The sequence below is a fragment of the Oncorhynchus gorbuscha genome, linkage group LG07 (genome assembly GCF_021184085.1).
Source record: "Oncorhynchus gorbuscha isolate QuinsamMale2020 ecotype Even-year linkage group LG07, OgorEven_v1.0, whole genome shotgun sequence".
Classification (NCBI taxonomy): domain Eukaryota; kingdom Metazoa; phylum Chordata; class Actinopteri; order Salmoniformes; family Salmonidae; genus Oncorhynchus; species Oncorhynchus gorbuscha.
In genome coordinates, this window is record NC_060179.1 from 52,226,411 (window position 1) to 52,240,273 (window position 13,863).

The window sequence follows — 13,863 nt, forward strand, 5'->3', positions numbered from 1 at the left end:
AGGATCGGGAACAGGTGGGGGAAGACTAAATGATGATTAGGGGAATAGGAACAGCTGGGAGCAGGAACGGAACGACAGAGAGAAGAGAGAGCGAGAGAGTGAGAGAGGGAGGGGGAGAGAGAGGGATAGGAGGGAAAGAACCAAACAAGACCAGCAGAGGGAAACGAATAGCATGGGGAGCACAGGGACAAGACATGACAATAAATGACAAACATGACAGTACCCCCCCACTCACCGAGCGCCTCCTGGCGCTCTCGAGGAGGAACACTGGCAGCAACGGAGGAAATCATAGATCAAACGGTCCAGCACGTCCCGAGAAAGAACCCAACTCCTCTCCTCAGGACCGTAACGAAAAACGATAAAAAGGGAAACTAGGGTACTACTCTAAAAAAAAAATGAGAACTAGGGACAGACTGAGACACAGCAAGGGCAGGGACAAGAACAGGAGAGATGCGATGGCAGGGAACAGACTGAGACCCAGCAAGACCAGGAGCAGAAGCAGAAAAAAATTACCAGACTTCTTCTGCGCGCAGTCTGAACACGCAGCCACGAAACGGCGCGTGTCACGCTCCTGAGTCGGCCACCAAAAGCGCTGGCGAATAGACGCAAGAGTGCCTCGAACACCGGGATGACCAGCTAACTTGGCAGAGTGAGCCCACTGAAGAACAGCCAGACGAGTGGAAACAGGAACGAAAAGGAGGTTACTAGGACAAGCGCGCGGCGACGCAGTGTGCGTGAGTGCTTGCTTAACCTGTCTTTCAATTCCCCAGACTGTCAACCCGACAACACGCCCATAAGGAAGAATCCCCTGAGATCAGTAGAAGCCACAGAAGAACTAAACAGACGGGATAAGGCATCAGGCTTGGTGTTCTTGCTACCCGGACGGTAAGAAATCACAAACTCGAAACGAGCGAAAAACAACGCCCAACGAGCTTGACGGGCATTAAGTCGTTTGGCAGAACGGATGTACTCAAGGTTCTTATGGTCTGTCCAAACGACAAAAGGAACGGTCGCCCCCTCCAACCACTGTCGCCATTCGCCTAGGGCTAAGCGGATGGCGAGCAGTTCACGGTTACCCACATCATAGTTGCGCTCAGATGGCGACAGGCGATGAGAAAAATAAGCGCAAGGATGAACCTTATCGTCAGACTGGAAGCGCTGGGATAGAATGGCTCCCACGCCTACCTCTGAAGCGTCAACCTCGACAATAAATTGTCTAGTGACGTCAGGAGTAACGAGGATAGGAGCGGACGTAAAACGTTCTTTTAGAAGATCAAAAGCTCCCTGGGCGGAACCGGACCACTTAAAACACGTCTTGACAGAAGTAAGAGCTGTGAGAGGGGCAGCAACTTGACCGAAATTACGAATGAAACGCCGATAGAAATTAGCGAAACCTAAAAAGCGCTGCAACTCGACACGTGACCTTGGAACGGGCCAATCACTGACAGCTTGGACCTTAGCGGAATCCATCTGAATGCCTTCAGCGGAAATAACGGAACCGAGAAAGGTAACGGAGGAGACATGAAAAGAGCACTTCTCAGCCTTTACGTAGAGACAATTCTCTAAAAGGCGCTGTAGAACACGTCGAACGTGCTGAACATGAATCTCGAGTGACGGAGAAAAAATCAGGATATCGTCAAGATAGACAAAAACAAAAATGTTCAGCATGTCTCTCAGAACATCATTAACTAATGCCTGAAAAACAGCTGGCGCATTGGCGAGACCGAACGGCAGAACCCGGTACTCAAAATGCCCTAACGGAGTGTTAAACGCCATTTTCCACTCGTCCCCCTCTCTGATGCGCACGAGATGGTAAGCGTTACGAAGGTCCAACTTAGTAAAGCACCTGGCTCCCTGCAGAATCTCGAAGGCTGATGACATAAGGGGAAGCGGATACCGATTCTTAACCGTTATGTCATTCAGCCCTCGATAATCCACGCAGGGGCGCAGAGCCGTCCTTCTTCTTAACAAAAAGAACCCCGCCCCGGCCGGAGAAGAAGAAGGCACTATGGTACCGGCGTCAAGAGACACAGACAAATAATCCTCGAGAGCCTTACGTTCGGGAGCCGACAGAGAGTATAGTCTACCTCGAGGAGGCGTGGTCCCTGGAAGGAGATCAATACTACAATCATACGACCGGTGAGGAGGAAGGGAGTTGGCTCGGGACCGACTGAAGACCGTGCGCAGATCATGATATTCCTCCGGCACTCCTGTCAAATCGCCAGGTTCCTCCTGAGAAGTAGGGAGAGAAGAAACGGGAGGGATGGCAGACATTAAACACTTCACATGACAAGAAACGTTCCAGGATAGGATAGAATTACTAGACCAATTAATAGAAGGATTATGACATACTAGCCAGGGATGACCCAAAACAACAGGTGTAAACGGTGAACGGAAAATCAAAAAAGAAATAGTCTCACTGTGGTTACCAGATACTGTGAGAGTTAAAGGTAGTGTCTCAAATTTGATACTGGGAAGATGACTACCATCTAAGGCAAACATGGGCGTAGGCTTGTCTAACGGTCTGAAAGGAATGTTATGTTTCCGAACCCATGCTTCGTCCATGAAACAACCTTCAGCCCCAGAGTCAATCAAGGCACTGCATGTAGCACCCGAACCGGTCCAGCGTAGATGGACCGACATAGTAGTACAAGATCTAGATGAAGAGGACTGAGTAGTAGCGCTCACCAGTAGCCCTCCGCTTACTGATGGGCTCTGGCCTCTTACTGGACATGAATTAACAAAATGTCCAGCAACTCCGCAATAGAGGCACAGGCGGTTGGTGATCCTCCGTTCCCTCTCCTTATCCGAGATGCGAATCCCTCCCAGCTGCATGGGCTCAGTCTCAAAGCCAGAGGAGGGAGATGGTTGCGATGCGGAGCAGGGAAACACCGTTGATGCGAGCTCTCTTCCACGAGCCCGGTGACGAAGATCTACCCGTCGTTCTATGCGGATGGCGAGAGCAATCAAAGAGTCCACATCTGAAGGAACCTCCCGGGAGAGAATCTCATCCTTAACCACAGCGTGGAGTCCCTCCAGAAAAAGCGCCGGCTCGTTCCACTCACTAGAGGCAGCAAGAGTGCGAAACTCAATGGAATAATCCGTTATGGACCGTTCACCTTGGCATAAGGAAGCCAGGGCCCTAGAAGCCTCCCCACCAAAAACTGAACGGTCAAAAACCCGAATCATCTCCTCTTTAAAGTTCTGGAAATCGTTAGAGCAAACAGCCCTTGCCTCCCAGATAGCTGTGCCCCATTCTCGAGCCCGGCCAGTGAGGAGTGAAATGACGTAAGCAACCCAGCTCTCTCTCTAGAGTATGTGTTGGGTTGGAGAGAGAACACAATCTCACACTGCGTGAGAAAGGAGCGGCACTCAGTGGGCTGCCCGGAGTAGCAAGGTGGGTTATTAACCCTAGGTTCTGGAGGCTCGGCAGGCCAGGAAGTAACAGGTGGCACGAGACGTAGACTCTGGAACTGTCCAGAGAGGTCGGAAACCTGAGCAGCCAGGTTTTCCACGGCCTGGCGAGCAGCGGACAATTCCTGCTCGTGTCTGCCGAGCATGGCTCCTTGGATCTCGACGGCAGTGTAACGAGCGTCTGAAGTCGCTGGGTCCATTCTTTGGTCGGTTCCTTCTGTCATGCAGGTGAAAGAGGACCCAAACGCGACTTAACAGAAACAGAGTTTATTAATGTTCAAAACGGAATAACTGAAATCCTCTAGATTGTAGAGGGGAAAACAACTGGAGAAGCGGCCACAGACTGCAGGTCGCTTCGGGTAGGCGCAGGCCGTAGTCGACTGAGACACCTGCTCACACGCAGCGTCTGAAGAAGGCACAAAACACGACAGGACAGGGTGATACACAATCACGGCAAAAAACACGACAGGACAGGGCGAAACGCAATCACAACATGGTGAATACAATACGAGGAACCGACGGAACAGGAACGGATCACAAAGGAATAAATAGGGACTCTAATCAGGGGAAAGGATCGGGAACAGGTGGGGGGAAGACTAAATGATGATTAGGGGAATAGGAACAGCTGGGAGCAGGAACGGAACGACAGAGAGAAGAGAGAGCGAGAGAGTGAGAGAGGGAGGGGGAGAGAGAGGGATAGGAGGGAAAGAACCAAACAAGACCAGCAGAGGGAAACGAATAGCATGGGGAGCACAGGGACAAGACATGACAATAAATGACAAACATGACACTTTCATGATCTGGACGGATCATAAGAACTTGGTGTCCATTCAAGAAGCCAAGAGGTTGAACACTCGCCAGGCTAGGTGGGCTCTAGCCTATCGCGCGCGGGATCCAAGAATCAGAAAGCAGATGCCCTGTTCCGCCAACACGATGTCTGTAATGAGGAGAGGGGTTCCCAGCCCATCATCCCCAGCTCCCGCATTGTGGCTCCCGTGTTATGGAGTATAGAGACCACGGTACGACAAGCCCATACCCGAGAACCTGACCCTGGTGAGGGTCCCACTAACAGACTTTATGTTCCACGATCAGCCCGTTCTCAAGTGCTACAACGGGGACAGTCCTCTAAATTAACTGGGCATCCAGGGGTTAATTGGACACTGGAGTTCCTGAGGCAGAAATTCTGGTGGCCCAACATGATTGAGGATGTGAGATCCTTTGTTGCGGCCTGCTCGACCTGTGCCCAAAGCAAGTCCTCATGACAGCGACCGGCTGGGTTTCTCCAACCTCTGCCCATCCCCAGCCAGCCATGGTCCCACCTGTCTGTAGACTTTATCACAAGGATATCCATCCACTATCCTGGTGGTTGTCGATTGGTTCTCCAAAGCAGCCCATTTCCTCATCTTACCCAAGTTGCCCACAGCGAAGGAGACCGCTGATCTCATGATTACCCATATCTTTCGACTACACGGTTCCAGCGCTGTAGGAGCTGTATCTATTACGCACTGTTTCGGGAACAAACCGTAACACTCTGAATTCCAAAGCGGCAATTGTTTACTTGCCAAGGATTATAAGCTTGGAGGTAGCTTCATTGATCACGCAGGTCGTCAGCCTACGTACGAAACTGGGGAAAACGCAGAGTGGAATGTTGAAATTTTCTACGCCCGTGGCTGGACGGCTTTCGTGCTTGTTGGATGCATCTCCGCCTTGTCGTTTGTCATTATCCGACTGGCCGGTGTTGCCTGGAGCTACCCCATCTCATAAGCGGAGTCGAAGGAGCATAGCAGGAGGAGCAAGACAATCAATGATGGTCGCATGCCACGAGCCATGGAAGCAGAAAACAGTGACTTCCCTTAAAGGAATCTATAATCCCAACGAGAGGCCCGGAGAGGATACAACCAAATGAATAGTTTCGCCGTCCAGGAGCCTGATATTCCTGCACCTTCGTCACTGGGAGTTCCTGTGTCTGCGGCCGCAGTGCCTACAACGACGAATTTGAAGTCGACGTCGACAACCTCACTTCCCTGCTCTGAATCGAACAGGGCTTCTCCATCTGTCAGAGTTCTTCTCGCCAGCTGTGATTCTGGGCAGCTCCATGGTAAGAAATGTGACCATTCCTGGTGCAAAAACAATGTCAATGTCTACTCGAGTAAATGACATTACTAAGCTGCTCCCGAATGTACTACGCCAGGACATGAAAATTGATTCTATCGTAGTCCATGTGGGGTTTTAATGACATTATGAAGGGCAGTTTTGAAAAGTTGAAACTGGATTTTAAAGAGTTGATTGACTCTCTGCTAAACACTAACAAAAGACCCATCTTATCTGGCCCTTTGCCATCTCTGAATTGCGGCATTGAACACTTTAGCAGGATTCTTTCTCTTCACAACCGGCTACGTGATTATAGCAGCTCAAATGGTGTAACTTTTGTTGACAATTTCGATACCTTTTGGAATCAAAACACATTTTGTTAGGTGGATGGGATCCAGGATCCTTTCACAGCCCTATAAGGCTGCGTTGAGACAATGATTTATCAATGACTCAAGCCCAGCTCAGCTAAATCCTACCATTCTGACGCAGAGTTGTCATAATGCTTCAGCAATTTTACACAACACCAGGGGTGTCAGTAGACACAATATAAGTAACCTAATTTATGTCCCTCTAACTGCCCTGAATGCCTCTACTGATCCTACAGCTATTGTATGCGGTAATCATGTGCCTACAAACCAGATTTATACTGTTAGCACTAAGCTGGTGTGCCCTAGGAGGAAGTCCACTGTGAGCAGCTCACCCTGCACTAACATGAAGAACATGAGCACATCTACTGCTGCTAAGCTTCCCAGTAAAGCAATGAAAGCAAGTAAGCATCCCAGAAGAAAAGTGCTCAAAATAGCCCACGTTAATATATGTATGTAGCTTAAGAGACAAGGTTCATGAAATCAATCATTTGCTAGTAACAGATGACATTCATATTCTGACTATCTCTGAAACTCACTCAGATAATACATTTGATGGTACAGTGGTAGTAATACAAGGTTATAACATTTATAGAAAGGATAGAAATGCCAAAGGTGGCGATGTTGCTGTTTATATTCAGAACTACATTCCTGTAAAGATTAGAGAGAATCTCATATTAAATACTGTTGAAGTAATATGGCCACAGGTTCATCTGCCTCACCTAAATCCCATTCTGGTGGGAAGCTGCTATAGACCACCAAGTGCTAACAGTAAGTATCTGGATAATGTGTGAAATGCTTGATAATGTATGTGATATCAGAGAGGTATATTTTCTGTGTGATTTAAATATTGACTGGCTTTCATCAAGCTGCCCATTCAAGAAAAAACTTCAAACTGTAACCAGTGCCTGCAACCTGGTTCAGGTTATCAGTCAACCGACCAGGGTAGTTACAAACAGCACAGGAATGAAATCATCAACATGTATTGATCAGATCTTTACTAATGCTGCAGAAATGAGCTTGAAAGCAGTATCCAGATCCATCAGATGAAGTGATCACAATATAGTAGCCGTATCTAGGAAAACCAAAGCCTGGGCCTAATATAGTGTATACGAGGTCATACAATAAGTTTTGTAGTGATTCATATGTTATTGATGTAAAGGATATCTGTTGGTCTGTAGTGTGTAACGAGGAGCAAACAGACATTGCACTTCACACATTTATGAAATTGCTTATTCCAGTTGCTAATAAGCATGCACCCATTAAGAAAATGACTGTAAAAACGGATAAATCCCTGTGGATTGATGAGGAATTGAAAAAGTTTATGGTTGAGAGGGATGGGGAAAAATAAATGGCAAATAAGTCTGGCTGCACAACCGATTGGCAAACTTATAGCAAATTGAGAAATCATGTGAAACCAAGATAAATGAAATAAAGAATGCTAATAAATAGCTTTGGAGCACCTTAAATGAAATTCTGGGAAAAAAGGCAAACTCTGCTCCATCATTCATTGAAACAGATGGCTCATTCTATAAGGGCACAAGGCAAGACCCAGATACAGACACGGGAGGCAGATGGTTTGAGTCTTTGATATTTATTATATCCAAAAGGCGTAGGCAAGAGAATGGTCGTGGACAGGCAAAAGGTCCAAACCAGACTCGAGGTCAGGGCAGGCAAAATGGTCAGGCAGGCGGGTACAGAGTCCAGAAAACAGGCAAAGGTCAAAACTGGGAGGACTAGTAAATGAGAATAGAAAAGGCAGGCGCACGGGAAAAACACATTGGTTGACTTGGAACATACAAGACGAACTGGCACAGAGAGACAGGAAACACAGGGATATATACACCAGGGATAACAAGCGACACTTGGAGGGGGTGGAGACAATAACAAGAAGAGGTGAAACTGATCAGAGTGTGACACATTCATCACAAAACCAACTGATATTGCCAACTACTTTAATGACTTTTTCATTGGCAAGATTAGAAAACTTAGGTGTAACATGCCAGGAACAAACACTAGACATGACACTAGACATCCAAGTATATCTGACCAAATTATGAAAGACAAGCATTGTCATTTTAAATTCCGTAAAGTCAGTGTGGAAGAAGTTAAATCATTTTTGTTGTCTATCAACAATTACAAGCCACCGGGGTCTGACAAATTGGATGGAAAATTACTGAGAATAATAGCAGACGATATTGACACACCTATTTGGCACATCTTCAATTTAAGCCAACTAGAAAGTGTGTGCACTCAGGCATGGAGAGAAGCAAAAGTCATTCATCTACGTAAGAATAGTATAGCCGACCAATCAGCCTGTTACCAGCCCTTCGTAAACTTTTGGGGAAAATGGTGTTTGACCAGATCCAATGCTATTTTACAGTAAACAAATTGACAATAAACTTTCAGCATGCTTATAGAGAAGGACATTCAACAAGCACAGCACCTACACAAATGACTGAAGATTGGCTGAGAGATTGTGGGGGCTATTTTGTTATACTTCAGTGCTGCCTTTGACATAATTGATCATAGTCTGCTGCTGGCAAAACTTATGTGTTATGGCTTTACACCCCCTGCCATATTGTGGATAAAGAGTTACCTGTCTAACAGAACACAGAGGGTGTTCTTTAATGGAAGCCTCTCCAACATAATCCAGGAAGAATCAGGAATTCCCCAGGGCAGCTGTCTAGGCCGATTACTTTTTTCAATCTTTACTAATGACATGCCACTGGCTTTAAGGAATGCCAGAGTGTCTATGTATGCGAATGACTCAACACTATACATGTCAGCTACTACAGCGACTGAAATGACTGCAACACTTAATAAGGAGTTGCAGTTAGTTTCAGAGTGGGTGGCAAGGAAGAAATTAGTCCTACCTTCTAGACAGCACTATCAACAAGGCAGGTCCTACAGGCCCTAGTTTTGTCGCACCTGGACTACTGTTCAGTCGTGTGGTTAGGTGACACAAGAAAAGGACGTAGGAAAATTACAATTGGTTCAGAACAGGGCAGCACAGCTGGCCCTTGGATGTACACAGAGAGATAATATTAATAATATGCATGTCAATCTATCCTGGCTCAAAGTGGAGGAGAGATTGACTTTATCAATGCTTGTATTTATGAGAGGTATTGACATGTTGAATGCACCGAGCTGTCTGTTTGAACTACTGGCGAACAGCTCGGACACCCATGCATACACCACAAGACATGCCACAAGAGGTCTCTTCACAGTCCCCAAGTCCAGAACAGACTATGGAAAGCACACAGTACTAAATAAAGCCATGACTATATGGAACTCTGCCATGGCGGCAGCTAATGGAGATCCATAATAAATACAGATACAAATACTTCCCCAAGACATTGTCTCAGATCGTGGGCCCCAGTTCATCGCACGGTATTACGTTGCCTATGGGTACAAATCCACCGTCGCTGGACCAGACAGGACTGGCAAAAAGTGCTCTTCACTGACGAGTTATGGTTTCGTCTCATCAGGGGTGATGGTCGGTTTCGCGTTTATCGTCGAAGGAATGAGCGTTAGACCGAGGCCTGTACACTGGAGCGGGATCGATTTGGAGGGAGGGTCTGTCATGGTCTGGGGCAGACCGCTGTGCGTTACAGGGAAGACATCTTCCTCCCTCATGTGGTACCCTTCCTGCAGGCTCATCCTAACATGACCCTCCAGCATGACAATGCCACCAGCCATACTGCTCGTTCTGTGCGTGATTTCCTGCAAGACAGGAATGTCAGTTTTTTGCCAGCAAAGAGCCCGGATCTCAATCCCATTGAGCACGTTTGGGACTTTCACCCCCCGCCTTTGTTCAGGGACACATTACTCCATTTCTGTTAGTCACATGTCTGTGGAACTTGTTCAGTTTATGTCTCAGTTGTTGAATCTTGTTATGTTCATACAAATATTTACACATGTTAGGTTTGCTGAAAATAAACGCAGTTGACAGTGAGAGGGTGTTTCTTTTTTTGCCGAGTTTAGTTCTCCATGGCCTCGGTCTCGTCAGACAACAGGTCAATGGCACAGTCCCAGGGGTGATGGGGAGGCAGGCATGTAGCCTGGGTCTTTGAGAAAACCTGGTGCAGATCCTGGTACTCCTCCGGTAAATCCACTTGAGGAGCACAGTCCGGACTTTCCACCATAGTGGTGTTGATAGACACCGCGAGACACCTCCCCTGACAATCCTGTGACCAACCCAGCAGTCTCCTTTCAGACCAGGAAATAACCGGGTTATGCAAACTCAACCAGGGGAGACCTAAAACAATTAGGGTGCGTGTGGGTGTCTATAATCAAGAAAGTGATCTGTTCTGAATGAGTATCATGGGTCAGCAAAGAAACAGAAACAATAATTTGATGTATGAGCTCTGTCCTTATTGGGCGATTATCCAGGGCTCGAACTGGAATGGGGGACTGTAGGGGAACCAAAAGAATGCGTAATGCAGTGGCCAGTGCGCATTACGCAAGAGATTCCCGCCAGCTCAATCAGAGCTAACAGGAGTGAAGGGCTAGGGTTCTCAGGGAATTTAATGGGAAAACACACTGGTTAATATGACGGACAAGGAGAAGAGACCTTGCCTCCTACCTGGGTTGGCGCAGGAGAATTCCCTGGCTTGTCACCTCCTCGCCTCCTAGTGGATAGAGAGCAGGTCGGGGAGAAATGACCCCTTTCTCCACAATAGAAGCAGAGGCCCAGATTCCTCCTTCTCCTATGCTCTGCCTCGGGAAAACGTGCCGAGCCCACCTCCATCGGCTCTGGCCACGGAGCAGGGGTAGCCATGGGCTTCGAATTCCACGCAGGTCTTCTTCGGGACCGCAGGAGGTTGTCCAACCGGATCGTGTTGTTGAAAATATTTTTATAACATTTTTGCACCCACAATCGCCATGCTCATGAGCTGGTTGAATGACAGGTTGTCATCACTGCAGGGAAACTCCAGAAAACGGTGACCAGAGCCAACTCGTTCCATCCGGTGGAGGCCGCGATGGTCCAGAACTCCAGAGCGAAATCCGATGCTGTCCGAGATTCCTGGCGTAGTCGGAGTAGACGCTCACCCTCCTCTCGGCCCTCCACAGGATGATCAAACACCGAGCGGAAGAGGAGGGTGAAGCGTTCACAGGACTCGACCTCGGGTCCGCCCATCTCCCAAAGCGCGGCACCCCAGTCCAGAGCCCATCCGGTCAGTGCCGAGAAGACGGCGGCAACCCTGTCTCTTCCGGAAACAACCCCAGCATAGCGAGCGAGGTACAGGTCGCATTGTAGAAGGAACCCCTTGCATCTAGCCGGTGCGCCGTTGAAGCGCTCCAGGAGGTACAGGGGTATTCCACGGAAAGGCTCCGATGGAACGGAGGTAGGTCGTGGTGTGGGAACTGGTACCGGAATCAGTGCTGGAGACTGGAGGGACTGCACACTCCCCTCCAAGCGCAGGATGGTTGCCAGCACACTGTCCATGGCGATGCAGAGTCTGGAGAGACAGTCCTCGTGGTGCTGTACTGTCCCTACAATGGTCGCCAGCTCGGTCTTTCCTGCTGTCTCCATTTTGCAGGTCGGTTATTCTGTCACGTTGGTATAAAGGACTTGGAGACAGCTGCAGGAATACACAATAGGGTAATAATAGCTGCACCAACTCACACGACCAAGGGACATGGGAACAATAACACATATATAACATACTAATCAGGGGCAATGGGAACCAGGTGTGTGTAATCAGACGAGACAGTCCGGGGTTGATGATAATGAAATGAATCCCATTCAGTGAAGCCAAGAAAGCCAGTGAGTAGACCTCCGGAATTGGTGAACATCAGTAGGGGTGGGGGGATCCGTGACAGTGTGTTACAGGCAAACAAATGTAATAAATAGCCAATGACTTCAGTTTGTTGTTGTAGCCGTGTGTTATTTTGAACACATTAGATTGATGGTAACAGTAGCCAGATCAGGCTACAGGTAAAACTAATTCATAAAAATAAACACTGGCTGTTGTTGACAAGCATATTCAGTTCACATACATGTTAATAATATTGAATTCAGTGATTGAAATTATGACCCCATCCTCAATAGCCTATTCCAGCAGGCTATTGGGAATCACTTCTTATTGCAAAATCATCTCGCTATTCATGAATACATTAGTCTGTTCATTTGAACTAAGCGAGATGCTAAATCGTTCTTTTTACATCTTGCCTACATCTTGTCTTGGCTAATGTAGACTATCTGAAATTAGATGTAGGCCTATCAGGGGCTACAGGTTAACTGCCTTTAGCTAAGCAAACTATGGCAAAATGTAATTACAATCATAAAACCATCAATAAGCCTATGCCTATAATCTATGCCTATAATTTGCCCTTATTAAACTCCCCAGATCATTTTCTATCAGTGGATGTCGATTTAACTTGTTTGACTGCTATGATTAAGCAATGTCATAGCTTGCAATAATTATTATTTTGAAGAAACCCTCATATTACTTCTAACGTCAGTACAAGTTACTATGACATTCCTCCTTGATAACGTTATGGGAAAAGTGGTTAGATATGGCAACTCCTCTCTTCCTGTGGAAAAAAAGGGCTAGTTTTCAGGCCTTTTGTGTTCATTGGGCTAGAAATTGTAGCTTGACCTGGCAACCCTGCCTATAGTCGTTAGAAAGATAGTTAGTAAAGCACCATGGATAAGGTCATTAATAGTTTCCATTATGCATTATGCATTATGCATATTTATTGCAAGGTGTTCGCCTAGGCTACGCTGCAGAACTTTGTATAGCGAATTCAGAGGGCAGACTGACAGGGACTCAAACCCAGTTCACTTCGCATTCAGTGACAGTGCCAAGAACAGTTTTTTGTTTGTGCTCATAAACGCACCATGGTGGTTAGAAGAGTTTATGCTTATAGTCTGAAATTGCCAGGGGGAAACTTGGTGTCTGTGTGCGTGTGCTTGCGAGTTATTCGCTCGAGTAATTAGATCATGAATGGATCATTGATGAGCGTGAATGAGCAGTGACACCTGTTTCATCGAGTGTATTAGATCATTAGATTGATGGCCATTTGTTTGTTCTGACCCTACTTTTTACCACACACAAACACACATTGTATTAACACACAACCCACCCATCTCTACCTATGTATGGAACCACGGTTGCTCCATTTGAAAATGATCTGTGGCACAACCTTTTCCTGGTCCTCATACTTACAATATGGTTATTGTGTGCTAATAAAGCCAATGCTCAAGCAAAGCCTATAGTTTCACCAGGTCATCTAAGGCATTTCAACAGTAGCAGGCACAACAACAGGGAGCCAAGGAGACATGCAATTAACCAAATCCCCTACGTTAATCTCGAAATATAACTATGACTTTATTCTCAAAATATTGCTACTTTATTTTTGAAATATTGCTAAATATTACTATTGTAATGAGAATTGTTTGTTATTTTCTGATAACAAATGTCCATGTTCTATTCATGTGCTGTTCTAATAACCAATTTCTGTGTTCATGCATGTGACTGATTTAACAAATCCTCACTTATCAGTATCTGCAATTTGGCAGCGCGCCCAGACCTTGTTTTGAGAATGAACTAAAGATATCTCAGTTTCAAGGTCTCAGCTTTAGAGAGAAGCCTCGTGAGGTATTGGTCTGTCACGTGTTATGAACCAGTATTGGTGGGTCACATGAATTAAACAAAACGCTAATGATTCATGTAATTATGCTAAATCACGCAAATATAACTTGTGTATAGCCGTATATAAGAAAACTGCTGGAAGAACAGCGTGCTGACAAATACAAGGAGGATTCATTTAAGATTGACTTCGAGTGTCTCCGTGTAAGAATTTCCACGACACTATTGTGCAAGACAAATTATAAGTACCACCACCTGTCCCTGTTAATTAATTTCTCTTCACTTGACCCCAATAAGCTTCCTTTAGTAGTCTTTCAACAAAACAGCATGTTTGAAAATAATTGGATGGAGGGATTGTGATGTCAACTCAGAAGAAAAATAACTTATTTGTT